Source organism: Festucalex cinctus, chromosome 1 (assembly GCF_051991245.1).
Source record: "Festucalex cinctus isolate MCC-2025b chromosome 1, RoL_Fcin_1.0, whole genome shotgun sequence".
Classification (NCBI taxonomy): Eukaryota; Metazoa; Chordata; class Actinopteri; order Syngnathiformes; family Syngnathidae; genus Festucalex; species Festucalex cinctus.
Genome location: NC_135411.1, coordinates 8,070,533 through 8,080,540, shown reverse-complemented (window position 1 = coordinate 8,080,540; position 10,008 = coordinate 8,070,533). Strand labels below are relative to the sequence as shown.

General features: G+C 41.7%; 35 non-coding genes across 35 annotated transcripts; all 35 read right to left on the bottom strand.

The window, feature by feature from the left end:
* Positions 1 to 1,539: 1,539 nt before the first annotated feature.
* trnac-aca (transfer RNA cysteine (anticodon ACA)) lies at positions 1,540 to 1,611 on the bottom strand. The gene has a single exon. It is a non-coding gene; the product is annotated as a tRNA-Cys (tRNA).
* An 85-nt stretch (positions 1,612 to 1,696) lies between these two features.
* On the bottom strand, positions 1,697 to 1,768 carry trnac-gca (transfer RNA cysteine (anticodon GCA)). The gene has a single exon. It is a non-coding gene; the product is annotated as a tRNA-Cys (tRNA).
* Positions 1,769 to 2,018: 250 nt separating this feature from the next.
* trnac-gca (transfer RNA cysteine (anticodon GCA)) lies at positions 2,019 to 2,090 on the bottom strand. Its single transcript has one exon. It is a non-coding gene; the product is annotated as a tRNA-Cys (tRNA).
* Positions 2,091 to 2,186: 96 nt separating this feature from the next.
* On the bottom strand, positions 2,187 to 2,258 carry trnac-gca (transfer RNA cysteine (anticodon GCA)). Its single transcript has one exon. It is a non-coding gene; the product is annotated as a tRNA-Cys (tRNA).
* A 95-nt stretch (positions 2,259 to 2,353) lies between these two features.
* trnac-gca (transfer RNA cysteine (anticodon GCA)) lies at positions 2,354 to 2,425 on the bottom strand. The gene has a single exon. It is a non-coding gene; the product is annotated as a tRNA-Cys (tRNA).
* A 416-nt stretch (positions 2,426 to 2,841) lies between these two features.
* On the bottom strand, positions 2,842 to 2,913 carry trnac-gca (transfer RNA cysteine (anticodon GCA)). The gene has a single exon. It is a non-coding gene; the product is annotated as a tRNA-Cys (tRNA).
* Positions 2,914 to 3,156: 243 nt separating this feature from the next.
* On the bottom strand, positions 3,157 to 3,228 carry trnac-gca (transfer RNA cysteine (anticodon GCA)). The gene has a single exon. It is a non-coding gene; the product is annotated as a tRNA-Cys (tRNA).
* A 253-nt stretch (positions 3,229 to 3,481) lies between these two features.
* On the bottom strand, positions 3,482 to 3,553 carry trnac-gca (transfer RNA cysteine (anticodon GCA)). The gene has a single exon. It is a non-coding gene; the product is annotated as a tRNA-Cys (tRNA).
* Positions 3,554 to 3,638: 85 nt separating this feature from the next.
* On the bottom strand, positions 3,639 to 3,710 carry trnac-gca (transfer RNA cysteine (anticodon GCA)). The gene has a single exon. It is a non-coding gene; the product is annotated as a tRNA-Cys (tRNA).
* Positions 3,711 to 4,386: 676 nt separating this feature from the next.
* On the bottom strand, positions 4,387 to 4,458 carry trnac-gca (transfer RNA cysteine (anticodon GCA)). The gene has a single exon. It is a non-coding gene; the product is annotated as a tRNA-Cys (tRNA).
* A 265-nt stretch (positions 4,459 to 4,723) lies between these two features.
* trnac-gca (transfer RNA cysteine (anticodon GCA)) lies at positions 4,724 to 4,795 on the bottom strand. Its single transcript has one exon. It is a non-coding gene; the product is annotated as a tRNA-Cys (tRNA).
* Positions 4,796 to 4,883: 88 nt separating this feature from the next.
* On the bottom strand, positions 4,884 to 4,955 carry trnaf-gaa (transfer RNA phenylalanine (anticodon GAA)). Its single transcript has one exon. It is a non-coding gene; the product is annotated as a tRNA-Phe (tRNA).
* Positions 4,956 to 5,044: 89 nt separating this feature from the next.
* trnac-gca (transfer RNA cysteine (anticodon GCA)) lies at positions 5,045 to 5,116 on the bottom strand. Its single transcript has one exon. It is a non-coding gene; the product is annotated as a tRNA-Cys (tRNA).
* Positions 5,117 to 5,637: 521 nt separating this feature from the next.
* trnac-gca (transfer RNA cysteine (anticodon GCA)) lies at positions 5,638 to 5,709 on the bottom strand. The gene has a single exon. It is a non-coding gene; the product is annotated as a tRNA-Cys (tRNA).
* A 355-nt stretch (positions 5,710 to 6,064) lies between these two features.
* Positions 6,065 to 6,136, bottom strand: trnac-gca (transfer RNA cysteine (anticodon GCA)). The gene has a single exon. It is a non-coding gene; the product is annotated as a tRNA-Cys (tRNA).
* Positions 6,137 to 6,382: 246 nt separating this feature from the next.
* trnac-gca (transfer RNA cysteine (anticodon GCA)) lies at positions 6,383 to 6,454 on the bottom strand. The gene has a single exon. It is a non-coding gene; the product is annotated as a tRNA-Cys (tRNA).
* A 258-nt stretch (positions 6,455 to 6,712) lies between these two features.
* trnac-gca (transfer RNA cysteine (anticodon GCA)) lies at positions 6,713 to 6,783 on the bottom strand. The gene has a single exon. It is a non-coding gene; the product is annotated as a tRNA-Cys (tRNA).
* An 86-nt stretch (positions 6,784 to 6,869) lies between these two features.
* Positions 6,870 to 6,941, bottom strand: trnac-gca (transfer RNA cysteine (anticodon GCA)). Its single transcript has one exon. It is a non-coding gene; the product is annotated as a tRNA-Cys (tRNA).
* A 95-nt stretch (positions 6,942 to 7,036) lies between these two features.
* Positions 7,037 to 7,108, bottom strand: trnac-gca (transfer RNA cysteine (anticodon GCA)). Its single transcript has one exon. It is a non-coding gene; the product is annotated as a tRNA-Cys (tRNA).
* Positions 7,109 to 7,194: 86 nt separating this feature from the next.
* Positions 7,195 to 7,266, bottom strand: trnac-gca (transfer RNA cysteine (anticodon GCA)). Its single transcript has one exon. It is a non-coding gene; the product is annotated as a tRNA-Cys (tRNA).
* An 82-nt stretch (positions 7,267 to 7,348) lies between these two features.
* trnac-gca (transfer RNA cysteine (anticodon GCA)) lies at positions 7,349 to 7,420 on the bottom strand. The gene has a single exon. It is a non-coding gene; the product is annotated as a tRNA-Cys (tRNA).
* A 96-nt stretch (positions 7,421 to 7,516) lies between these two features.
* On the bottom strand, positions 7,517 to 7,588 carry trnac-gca (transfer RNA cysteine (anticodon GCA)). The gene has a single exon. It is a non-coding gene; the product is annotated as a tRNA-Cys (tRNA).
* A 96-nt stretch (positions 7,589 to 7,684) lies between these two features.
* On the bottom strand, positions 7,685 to 7,756 carry trnac-gca (transfer RNA cysteine (anticodon GCA)). Its single transcript has one exon. It is a non-coding gene; the product is annotated as a tRNA-Cys (tRNA).
* Positions 7,757 to 7,841: 85 nt separating this feature from the next.
* Positions 7,842 to 7,913, bottom strand: trnac-gca (transfer RNA cysteine (anticodon GCA)). The gene has a single exon. It is a non-coding gene; the product is annotated as a tRNA-Cys (tRNA).
* A 97-nt stretch (positions 7,914 to 8,010) lies between these two features.
* On the bottom strand, positions 8,011 to 8,082 carry trnac-gca (transfer RNA cysteine (anticodon GCA)). The gene has a single exon. It is a non-coding gene; the product is annotated as a tRNA-Cys (tRNA).
* An 82-nt stretch (positions 8,083 to 8,164) lies between these two features.
* Positions 8,165 to 8,236, bottom strand: trnac-gca (transfer RNA cysteine (anticodon GCA)). Its single transcript has one exon. It is a non-coding gene; the product is annotated as a tRNA-Cys (tRNA).
* Positions 8,237 to 8,331: 95 nt separating this feature from the next.
* trnac-gca (transfer RNA cysteine (anticodon GCA)) lies at positions 8,332 to 8,403 on the bottom strand. Its single transcript has one exon. It is a non-coding gene; the product is annotated as a tRNA-Cys (tRNA).
* Positions 8,404 to 8,494: 91 nt separating this feature from the next.
* trnac-gca (transfer RNA cysteine (anticodon GCA)) lies at positions 8,495 to 8,566 on the bottom strand. Its single transcript has one exon. It is a non-coding gene; the product is annotated as a tRNA-Cys (tRNA).
* An 82-nt stretch (positions 8,567 to 8,648) lies between these two features.
* trnac-gca (transfer RNA cysteine (anticodon GCA)) lies at positions 8,649 to 8,720 on the bottom strand. Its single transcript has one exon. It is a non-coding gene; the product is annotated as a tRNA-Cys (tRNA).
* Positions 8,721 to 8,818: 98 nt separating this feature from the next.
* trnac-gca (transfer RNA cysteine (anticodon GCA)) lies at positions 8,819 to 8,890 on the bottom strand. The gene has a single exon. It is a non-coding gene; the product is annotated as a tRNA-Cys (tRNA).
* A 243-nt stretch (positions 8,891 to 9,133) lies between these two features.
* Positions 9,134 to 9,205, bottom strand: trnac-gca (transfer RNA cysteine (anticodon GCA)). The gene has a single exon. It is a non-coding gene; the product is annotated as a tRNA-Cys (tRNA).
* Positions 9,206 to 9,301: 96 nt separating this feature from the next.
* Positions 9,302 to 9,373, bottom strand: trnac-gca (transfer RNA cysteine (anticodon GCA)). The gene has a single exon. It is a non-coding gene; the product is annotated as a tRNA-Cys (tRNA).
* Positions 9,374 to 9,458: 85 nt separating this feature from the next.
* On the bottom strand, positions 9,459 to 9,530 carry trnac-gca (transfer RNA cysteine (anticodon GCA)). The gene has a single exon. It is a non-coding gene; the product is annotated as a tRNA-Cys (tRNA).
* A 249-nt stretch (positions 9,531 to 9,779) lies between these two features.
* trnac-gca (transfer RNA cysteine (anticodon GCA)) lies at positions 9,780 to 9,851 on the bottom strand. Its single transcript has one exon. It is a non-coding gene; the product is annotated as a tRNA-Cys (tRNA).
* Positions 9,852 to 9,936: 85 nt separating this feature from the next.
* Positions 9,937 to 10,008, bottom strand: trnac-gca (transfer RNA cysteine (anticodon GCA)). The gene has a single exon. It is a non-coding gene; the product is annotated as a tRNA-Cys (tRNA).

The following is a 10,008-nucleotide window of genomic DNA, read 5'->3' as shown; positions in this document are numbered from 1 at the left end:
AAGCCTCACTCGCAACCGATACGGTCGTTTAGCTCCCCTTGACGAACGATGGTTCGGTCGAATCGTTTTTTTGTTCCACCCCTACTGAAAACGTAACTTGTCTGACGTCACTCCCCCTGGCGAGAGGGCGGAGACGACCTCATCCCATAATGCTTCACGGACCAGTTGAGGATGGAAATAAATTATTATAATAAAGTATTGCCGCAAACCTCACGATACGATATGTATCACGATATAGGTGTCACGATACGATACGTATCGCGATACATATGTATCCCAATACTTGATCTTCAAGGCGATACGTATTCCAATAAATTACATTAATTTTCTTGCATTTTATAATAACAGTCATATGTATACCTAAAGGATATGTTTGTTATGCTGACTAACAAAAGCATTTTTGTTAGTAGGTCTTCTGGTTTACCACCTAGCGGCATGCCTGGTCTAAATGTGCACGCACTGCAGAGCAAGGAGCAGTTTTCACAGACACACCGGGAACATTTATTAACAGGCATGAGCCGATATGAGCAAAAATATCAAAGTATTAAAATTACAGCTCTAAAATGTGCTTATTTGAAATATTTGGGGGAAATAAAAACAGCATTTTTTTTTTCTCCATGTAACACATTCTACTTAGTTTTTAAACAAAATATACGAAAATTGGTAAATTAAGAAATGTGCCTTGTTAAGTTTATAAGTAAATAAATGTTGATATTCTTCCTTGCTTTCATTTATTATTATTATTCTTAGCAAGACACAGTGTCCAATCACTGGTTAGCTATTTTTGCATTAATTGAAGGCAATTAACTTCAAAGACGCTGCTGGTTTTTATTTTTTAGGTACAATGCAAGCTCCAAAGGCAAACGTTAACTGCCTATTTAAAGTTAACGAGCAATATCGATTCTGACGCTTGCGTATCGATACGTGTATTGTAATGAAGCCTGCAACGATATATTGCCGTATCGATTTTTTGAGCACACCCCTATAGGTGGCATCCTTTTCTGTGTAAGATATCAGCAAATGAAGCTGCTGCCACGGTAACCCATTTATGTCTGATACTACAAAAGGGGTTACCCAGATTTGAATTGGGGACTTCTTGATCTGCAGTCAAATGCTCTACCACTGAGCTACACCCACAATAGTTGGTATCCTTTTCTGTGTAAGGTATCAGCAAATGAAGCTGCTGCCATGGAAAAATCGCATTGATGTCTGACACTAAAAATAACTGAAAAAGGGGGTACCCAGTTTTGAACTGGGGACCTCTTGATCTGCAGTCAAATGCTCTACCACTGAACTACACCAACATTTGTTGGTATCCTTTTCTGTGTAAAATATCAAGAAATGAAGCTGCTGCCACGGAAAAAAAACATGTCTGATACTACAAAAGGGGGTACGAGATTTGAACTGGGGACCTCTTGATCTGCAATCAAATGCTCTACCACTGAGCTACACCCCCATTAGGTGGTGTCCTTTTCTGTGTAAGATATCAGCAAATGAAGCTGCAGCCACGGTAAACCCTTTTATGTCTGATACGACAAAAGGGGGTACCCAGATTTGAACTGGGGACCTCTTGATCTGTAGTCAAATGCTCTACTACTGAGCTGCACCCCCATTAGGTGGTATCCTTTTCTGTGTAAGATATCAGCAAATGAAGCTGCTGCCACGGTAAAAACCCATTTATGTCTGATACTACAAAAGGGGTTACCCAGATTTGAACTGGGGACTTCTTGATCTGCAGTCAAACGCTCTACCACTGAGCTACACCCACATTAGTTGGAATCCTTTTCTGTGTAAGGTATCAGCAAATGAAGCTGCTGCCGGTAAAATCGCATTGATGTCTGACACTAAAAATAACTGAAAAAGGGGGTACCCAGATTTGAACTGGGGACCTCTTGATCTGTAGTCAAATGCTCTACCACTTAACTACACCCACATTAGTTGGTATTCTTTTCTGTGTAAGATATCAACAAATGAAGCCGCTGCCACGGTAAAAACCCATTTATGTCTGATACGACAGAAGGGGGTACCCAGAATTGAACTGGGGACCTCTTGATCTGCAGTCAAATGCTCTACCACTGAGCTATACCCACAATAGTTGGTATCCTTTTCTGTGTAAGGTATCAGCAAATGAAGCTGCTGCCATGGTAAAATAGCATTGATGTCTGACACTAAAAAATAACTGAAAAAGGGGGTACCCAGATTTGAACTGGGGACCTCTTGATCTGCAGTCAAATGCTCTACCACTGAGCTACACCCACAATAGTTGGTATCCTTTTCTGTGTAAGGTATCAGCAAATGAAGCTGCTGCCATGGTAAAATCGCATTGATATCTGACACTAAAAATAACTGAAAAAGGGGGTACTCAGATTCGAACTGGGGACCTCTTGATCTGCAGTCAAATGCTCTACCACTGAGCTACACCCCCATTAGGTGGTAGCCTTTTCTGTGTAAGGTATCAGCAAATGTAGCTGCTGCCATGGTAAAATCGCATTGATGTCTGACACTAAAAATAACTGAAAAAGGGTTATTTAGATTTGAACTGTGGACCTCTTGATTTACAGTCAAATGCTCTACCACTGAGCTACACCCCCATTAAGTGGTATCCTTTTCTGTGTAAGATATCAGCAAATGAAGCTGCTGCCACTAAAAACCCACTTATGTCTGATACGACTAAAGGGGGTACCCACATTTGAACTGAGGACCTCTTGATCTGAAGTCAAATGCTCTACCACTGAGCTACACCCCCATTAGGTAGTAACCTTTTCTGTGTAAGGTATCAGCAAATGAAGCTGCTGCCATGGTAAAATCGCATTGATATCTGACACTAAAAATAACTGAAAAAGGGGTTACCCAGATTCGAACTGGGGACCGCTTGATCTGCAGTCAAATGCTCTACCACTGAGCTACACCCACGTTCGATAGCATCCTTTTTTCTGTAACATATCAGCAAATGAAGCTGCTGCCACGGTAAAAACCCATTTATGTCCGTTCCGACAAAAGGGGGTACTTAGGTTTGAACTGGTGACCTCTTGATCTGCAGTCACATGCTATACCACTGAGCTACACCCCCATTAGGTGGCATTCTTTTCTGTGTAAGATATCAGCAAATGAAGCTGCTGCCACAGTTAAAAACCCATTTATGTCTAATACGACAAAAGGGGGTACCCAGATTTGAACTGGGGACCTCTTGACCTGCAGTCAAATGCTCTACCAATGAGCTACACCCCCATTAAGTGGTATCATTTTATGTGTAAGATATCAGCAAATGAAGCTGCTGCCACGATAAAAACCTATTTATGTCTGATACGACAAAATGGGGTAACCAGATTTGAACTGGGGACCTCTTGACCTGCAGTCAAATGCTCTACCACTGAGCTACAACCCCATTTAGGTGGTATCCTTTTCTGTGTAAGGTATCAGCAAATGAAGCTGCTGCCATGGTAAAATCGCATTGATATCTGACACTAAAAATAACTGAAAAAGGGGATACCCAGTTTCGAACTGGGGACCGCTTGATCTGCAGTCAAATGCTCTACCACTGAGCTACACCCACGTTCAATAGCATCCTTTTTTGTGTAACATATCAGCAAATGAAGCTGCTGCCACGGTAAAAACCCATTTATGTCTGTTACGACAAAAGGGGGTACTTAGATTTGAACTGGTGACCTCTTGATCTGCAGTCAAATGCTCTACCACTGAGCTACACCCCCATTAGGTGGTATCCTTTTCTGTGTAAGGTATCAGCAAATGAAGCTGCTGCCACAGTAAAAACTAGGGGTGTGAATTGCCTAGTACCTGACGATTCGATTCGTATCACGATTCACAGGTCACGATTCGATTCGATACCGATTAATCCCGATACGAATTTATAAGTCGATTGTTGCGATTTTTTTTCATTCAAATTTAGAAAATACTAATCAGTAAGCTTGTAGAGTGTAAGATTTATATGAAAATGTATTATTTATTTATCTGAAATTTCAGTCTTACAGAGGTTGTAATCTGTTTCATGTTTGAACAGCATTAAAATAAAATATTAAGGCTTAATGTTCCGTTCATAACATTCTTCCATGCTCAAGGTGTGAATCCTAACCCGAAGTCAGACGTTTTGTTGAATATATTTCCATTAAAAATGGAAGTTTAAAAATCGATTCACACACACACACAAAAAAAAAAAAAAGGCAATGATGATAAGACGTTGAATCGGCAAGACTACCGAATGAACAATTCTCTTAAAAAAACAAAAAACAAAAACAAAAAAAAAACAAAAAACGATTTTTTTTTTTATTGAATCGATTCGAGAATCGCGCGATGTAGTATCGCGATATATCGCCGAATCGATTTTTTTAACACCCCTAGTAAAAACCCATTTATGTCTGATACGACAAAAGGGGGTAACCAGATTTGAACTGGGGACCTCTTGATCTGCAGTCAAATGCTCTACCACTGAGCTACACTACCATTAAGGTGGTATCTTTTTCTGTGTAAGGTATCAGCAAATGAAGCTGCTGCCAGGGTAAAATCGCATTGATGTCTGACACTAAAAATAACTGAATAAGGGGGTTCCCAGATTTGAACTGGGGACCTCTTGATCTGCAGTCTAATGGTCTACCACTGAGCTACACCCTCATTAAGGTGGCATCTTTTTCTGTGTAAGGTATCAGCAAATGAAGCTGCTGCCAGGGTAAAATCGCATTGATGTATGACACTAAAAAATCACTGAAAAAGGGGGTACCCAGATTTGAACTGGGGACCTCTTGATCTGCAGTCAAATGCTCTACCACTGAGCTACACCCCCATAAGGTGACATCCTTTTCTGTGTAAGATATCAGCAAATGAAGCTGCTGCCACGGTAAAAAAAACCCATTTATGTCTGATACTACAAAAGGGGGTACCCAGATTTGAACTGGGGACCTTTCGATTTTCAGTCAAATGCTCTACCACTGAGCTACACCCCCATTAGGTGGTATCCTTTTCTGTGTAAGATATCAGCAAATGAACCTGCAGTCACGGTAAAAAAAACCCCATTTATGTCTGATACTACAAAAGGGGGTAACCAGATTTGAACTGGGGACCTCTTGATCTGCAGTCAAATGCTCTACCACTGAACTACACCCCCATTAGATAGCATCATTTTTTGTGTAAGGTATTAGCAAATGTAGCTGCTGCCATGGTAAAATCGCATTGATGTCTGACACTAAAAATAACTGAAAAAGGGTTATTTAGATTTGAACTGGGGACCTCTTGATCTGCAGTCAAATGCTCTACCACTGAGCTACACCCCCATTAACACATTCACTGCCAGCCCAGCAAAAATGCATTATTTGACGTCTTTTTCCGTCAATGGCAGTCAATGAGTTAAGATGAGATGTAACCAAAATTGACGGATTTCTAAGCAAAATTTGCCTTAAAAAAAGAAAAAAGGAAAAAAGGATGCTGCAATATAATCACAAAATATATTGGCACATTGTGTTTAACACATTCACTGCCAGCCCAGCAAAAATGCATTATTTGACGTCTTTTTCCGTCAATGGCAGTCAATGAGTTAAGGTGGTATCTTATTCTGTGTAAGGTATCAGCAAATGAAGCTGCTGCCAGGGTAAAATCGCATTGATGTCTGACACTAAAAAATAACTAAAAAGGGGGTACCCAGATTTGAAATGGGGACCTCTTGATCTGCAGTCAAATGCTCTACCACTGAGCTACACCCCCATTAACACATTCACTGCCAGCCCAGCAAAAATGCATTATTTGACGTCTTTTTCCGTCAATGGCAGTCAATGAGTTAAGATGAGATGTAACCAAAATTGACGGATTTCTAAGCAAAATTTGCCTTAAAAAAAGAAAAAAGGAAAAAAGGATGCTGCAATATAATCACAAAATATATTGGCACATTGTGTTTAACACATTCACTGCCAGCCCAGCAAAAATGCATTATTTGACGTCTTTTTCCGTCAATGGCAGTCAATGAGTTAAGGTGGTATCTTATTCTGTGTAAGGTATCAGCAAATGAAGCTGCTGCCAGGGTAAAATCGCATTGATGTCTGACACTAAAAAATAACTAAAAAGGGGGTACCCAGATTTGAAATGGGGACCTCTTGATCTGCAGTCAAATGCTCTACCACTGAGCTACACCCCCATTAGGTGGTATCCTTTTCTGTGTAAGATATCAGCAAATGAAGCTGCAGCCACGGTAAAAAAAAACCCATTTATGTCTGATACTACAAAAGGGGGTACCGAGATTTCAACTGGGGACCTCTTAATCTGCAGTCAAATGCTCTACCACTGAGCAAGACCCCCATTAGATAGCATCATTTTTTGTGTAAGGTATCAGCAAATGAAGCTGCTGCCACGGTAAAAACCCATTTATGTCTAATACTACAAAAGGGGGTACCCAGATTTGAACTGGGGACCTCTTGATCTGCAGTCAAATGCTCTACCACTGAGCTACACCCCCGTTCAATAGCATCCTTTTCTGTGTAGGGTATCAGCAAATGTAGCTGCTGCCATGGTATCGCATTGATGTCTGACACTAAAAATAACAGAAAAAGCGTTATCTAGATTTGAACTGGGGACCTCTTCATCTGCAGTCAAATGCTCTACCACTGAGCTACACCCCCATTAAGGTGGTATCTTTTTCTGTGTAAGGTATCAGCAAATGAAGCTGCTGCCGGTAAAATCGCATTGATGTCTGACACTAAAAAATAACTGAAAAAGGCGGTACTCAGATTTGAACTGGGGACCTCTTGATCTGCAGTCAAATGCTCTACCACTGAGCTACACCCCAGTTAGGTGGTACCCTTTTCTGTGTAAGATATCAGCAAATGAAGCTTCTGCCACGGTAAAAACCCATTTATGTCTGATACTACAAAAGGGGGTACCCAGATTTTAACTGGGGACCTCTTGATCTGCAGTCAAATGCTCTACCACTGAGCTACACCCCCGTTCAATAGCATCCTTTTCTGTGTAGGGTATCAGCAAATGTAGCTGCTGCCATGGTAATATCGCATTGATGTCTGACACTAAAAATAACTGAAAATGGGGGTACCCAGATTTGAACTGGGGACCTCTTGATCTGCAGTCAAATGCTCTACCACTGAGCTACACCCCCCATTAGGTGATATCCTTTTCTGTGTAAGATATCAGCAAATGAAGCTGCTGCCACGGTAAAAACCCACTTATGTCTTATACGACCAAAGGGGGTACCCAGGTTTGAACTGGGGACCTCTCGATCTGCAGTCAAATGCTCTACCACTAAGCTACACCCCCCTTAAATAGCACCCTTTTCTGTGTAAGGTATCAGCAAATGAAGCTGCTGCCACGGTAACCAATTTAGGTATGATACTACAAAAGGCGGTACCCAGATTTGAACTGGAGATCTCTTGATCTGCAGTCAAATGCTCTACCACTGAGCTACACCCCCATTAAGTGGTATCCTTTTATGTGTAAGATATCAGCAAATGAAGCTGCTGCCACGGTAAAAAAAACAAAAAAAAACATTTATGTCTGATACTACAAAAGTGGGTACCCAGATTTGAACTGGGGACCTCTTGATCTGCAGTCAATCACTCTACCACTGAGCTACACCCCCATTAAGTGGTATTCTTTTCTGTGTAATATATCAGCAAATGAAGCTGCTGCCACTGCTAAAAAAAAACCCAACAACATTTATGTCTGATACTACAAAAGGGGGTACCCAGATTTGAACTGGGGACCTCTTGATCTGCAGTCAATCGCACGACCACTGAGCTACACCCCCATTAGGTGGTATTCTTTTCTGTGTAAGATATCAGCAAATGAAGCTGCTGCCACTGTAAAAACCCATTTATGTCTGATACGACAAAAGGTGGTAACCAGATTTGAACTGGGGACCTCTTGATCTGCAGTCAAATGCTCTACCACTGAGCTACACCCCCATTAAGGTGGCATCCTTTTCTGTGTAAGGTATCAGCAAATGAAGCTGCTGCCATGGTAAAATCGCATTGATGTCTGACACTAAAAAATAACTGAAAAAGGGGGTACCCAGATTTGAACTGGGGACCTCTTGATCTGCAGTCAAATGCTCTACCACTGAGCTACACCCCCATTAGGTGGTATCATTTTCTGTGTAAGGTATCAGCAAATGAAGCTGCTGCCACGGTAACCAATTTATGTATGATACTACAAAAGGGGGTACCCAGATTTGAACTGGGGACCTCTTGATCTGCAGTCAAATGCTCTACCACTGAGCTACTCCCCCAATCAGTGGTATTCTTTTCTGTGTAGGGTATCAGCAAATGTAGCTGCTGCCATGGTAAAATCGCATTGATGTCTGACACTAAAAATAACTGAAAAAGGGGGTACCCAGATTTGAACTGGGGACCTCTTGATCTGCAGTCAAATGCTCTACCACTGAGCTACACCCCCCATTAGGTGATATCCTTTTCTGTGTAAGATATCAGCAAATGAAGCTGCTGCCACGGTAAAAAAAACAAACATTTATGTCTGATACTAAAAAAGTGGGTACCCAGATTTGAACTGGGGACCACTCGATCTGCAGTCAAATGCTCTACCACTGAGCTACACCCCCCTTAAATAGCACCCTTTTCTGTGTAAGGTATCAGCAAATGAAGCTGCTGCCACGGTAACCAATTTAGGTATGATACTACAAAAGGCGGTACCCAGATTTGAACTGGAGATCTCTTGATCTGCAGTCAAATGCTCTACCACTGAGCTACACCCCCATTAAGTGGTATCCTTTTATGTGTAAGATATCAGCAAATGAAGCTGCTGCCACGGTAAAAAAAAAACAAAAAAAAACATTTATGTCTGATACTACAAAAGTGGGTACCCAGATTTGAACTGGGGACCTCTTGATCTGCAGTCAATCACTCTACCACTGAGCTACACCCCCATTCAGTGGTATTCTTTTCTGTGTAATATATCAGCAAATGAAGCTGCTGCCACTGTTAAAAACCCATTTATGTCTGATACGACAAAAGGGGGTAATCAGATTTGAACTGGGGACCTCTTGATCTGCAGTCAAATGCTCTACCACTGAGCTCAACCCCCATTAAGGTGCTATCCTTTTCTGTGTAAGGTATCAGCAAATGAAGCTGCTGCCACGGTAAAAACCCATTTATGTCTGATACGACAAAAGGGGTAACCAGATTTGAACTGGGGACCTCTTGATCTGCAGTCAAATGCTCTACCACTGAGGTACACCCCCATTAAGGTGGTATCCTGTTCTGTGTAAGGTATCAGCCAATGAAGCTGCTGCCATGGTAAAATCGCATTGATATCTGACACTAAAAATAACTGAAAAAGGGGGTACCCAGATTTGAACTGTGGACTGCCTGATCTGCAGTCAAATGCTCTACCACTGAGCTACACCCCCATTAGATAGCATGCTTTTTTGTGTAAGATATCAGCAAATGAAGCTGCTGCCACGGTAAAACCCCATTTATGTCTGTTATGACAAAAGGGGGTACTCAGATTTGAAATGGGGACCTCTTGATCTGCAGTCAAATGCTCTACCACTGAGCTACACCCCCATTAGGTGCTATCCTTTTCTGTATAAGGTATCAGCAAATGAAGCTGCTCCCACGGTAACCAATTTATGTCTAATACGACAAAATGGGCTAATCAGATTTGAACTGGGGACCTCTTGATCTGCAGTCAAATGCTCTACCACTGAGCTACACCCCCATTCGGTGGTATTCTTTTCTGTGTAAGGTATCAGCCAATGAAGCTGCTGCCATGGTAAATTCGCATTGATATCTGACACTAAAAATAACTGAAAAAGGGGGTACCCATATTTGAACTGTGGACCGCTTGATCTGCAGTCAAATGCTCTACCACTGAGCTACACCCCCGCTAGATAGCATCCTTTTTTGTGGAAGATATCAGCAAATGAAGCTGCTGCCACGAAAAAACCCCATTTATGTCTGTTAAGACAAAAGGGGGTACTTAGATTTGAACTGGGGACCTCTTGATCTGCAGTCAAATGCTCTACCACTGAGCTACACCCCC